Genomic DNA, 1732 nt, shown 5'->3' with positions numbered 1-1732 from the left:
GCCGTCTTTTGGTCGTACACAAGTCTTTTAAAAATTTGGCATATGAAGGTATTTGTTTAATGACATCTAATAGAGGAATATTGACCTTCACTTGTTTCAGCACCTCAAAAATGTCCCGAGCGTTAGAAAGAGGTTTTAGTGCAATCAATCATTGGGGAAATAGAGCAATCGACTTGCCTTGAGGTTCCGGTTCTAACTCATGTGGAGTGTTGCTAGGTTTATCAGTTTTATCTATTTCTGGGTCCTTAGACTTTTCAGCCCTTACTGAAATAGATTTCTCAATTGTTTTCTCACTCCTAAGAGTGGTGATAGACTTAACATGCTCCATTTGATTTGAAGTGCTTAGGTTGCTGACTTCATATTGATGTTTTGGATTGGGAAGAGGTTAAGCTGGAAGGTTTCCCTTTTCCCCAATCGTATTTTTTGTCTTAAGCCCTTGTATGGCCTTTGTAAGGTCTTTAAAGGCTTGTAGCATACCCTGATTGAAACGCTCTTAATTTTGAAGATGCTTTAAAACCAGATCCTCTTGAGGTTTCCCTTGATTTAAAATTTGATTAGGGAAATACTTGAGGAATAGCAGTTTGTCCATTCCTCCAGCTGAAATTTGGATGATTTCTCCAACTAGGATTGTATGTATTTGAAGTGGATCCACTGAAAGGTCTTTGGTAATTATTCACGACATTAGATTGCTCATTCAGTATCTCTTGAAAAGCAGGTATTTTTAGACAATTTTTAGTTGTGTGAATGTTGCAAGCACAAATACCGCAAATAGTTTCTGTAGCCTTATCCTTCTTTAGTTCCATGACCTCGAGTTTTCTTGTGAGATTAGCCACTTTAGCATTTATATCATAATTGTCTTTTAGAAGATAAATTTCACCCCTCTCCTTTGATTGAGTAGGCCTATAAGTGGTGCTTGATTTTGGGGAGATGTCCCATAATTGTGTGTTTTCAGCAAGCTTGTCAAAATAATCCCACACATCATCGACCTCTTTGTTCACGAATTCCCCATTGCACATTGTCTCGACCATTTAACGCATGGAAGAAGTCAACCCATTGTAAAAAAAAAAAACTTATTATTCACCAAGTTTTAAAACCATGTTGTGGGCATGAATTGACAAGATCCTTGAACCGCTCCCAACATTGGAAGAATGTTTCAGCTTCCTTTTAGGAAAAGTTCATGATCAATTTTCTAAGGGTATTCGTTTTACGATATGGGAAAAATTTCTTTATGAACTCCCTTGTCATGTCGTTTCATCTACCAATAGATCATGGATGTAAGGAATGCAACCACATCTTAGCTTTCTCTTTTAAGGAGAAGGAAAAGAGTTTCAGCCTAACCGTGTGTCATGCTTCAAACCAGAAATCGGATTCACAGGAATTTCGATCACCGAATTTGGCGCCGACAGCCTCCATAGTACCCCATTCTTGGCTCTCAGCGCCTATATGCCAGGTTCTGATCCTGGGATCCTACATGGGGGATTTTCCAACGTACATTTATCTTGTAAGAAGCATAACCACAAGTTTACCCAAATCACAAAAGCAACATCATCATCACATATCCACTAATATAAATTTTGAATACAATGCTAGAAGGGAAATACATATGTCAAAATAAAATTAAAGCTCTAGAAGACAGCTACATGCTCCAAGCTCAACGGTGCTACAACTTAACGCTACCTGCACTCATCTATCGTGCATAAGCTTAGAGAAAGCTTAGTGGATGATAAAAGTG

At 38.2% G+C, this 1732-nt stretch overlaps 1 non-coding gene across 1 annotated transcript; it reads left to right on the top strand.

The window, feature by feature from the left end:
- Positions 1-1090: 1090 nt before the first annotated feature.
- On the top strand, positions 1091-1197 carry LOC131221736 (small nucleolar RNA R71). The gene has a single exon (XR_009159554.1). It is a non-coding gene; the product is annotated as a small nucleolar RNA R71 (small nucleolar RNA).
- The last annotated feature ends 535 nt before the right edge of the window (positions 1198-1732 follow it).

Source organism: Magnolia sinica, chromosome 1, assembly GCF_029962835.1.
Source record: "Magnolia sinica isolate HGM2019 chromosome 1, MsV1, whole genome shotgun sequence".
Taxonomy (NCBI): Eukaryota; Viridiplantae; Streptophyta; class Magnoliopsida; order Magnoliales; family Magnoliaceae; genus Magnolia; species Magnolia sinica.
Note: the sequence above shows the minus strand (reverse complement) of the source record. Positions and strands in the feature narration are given on the sequence as shown.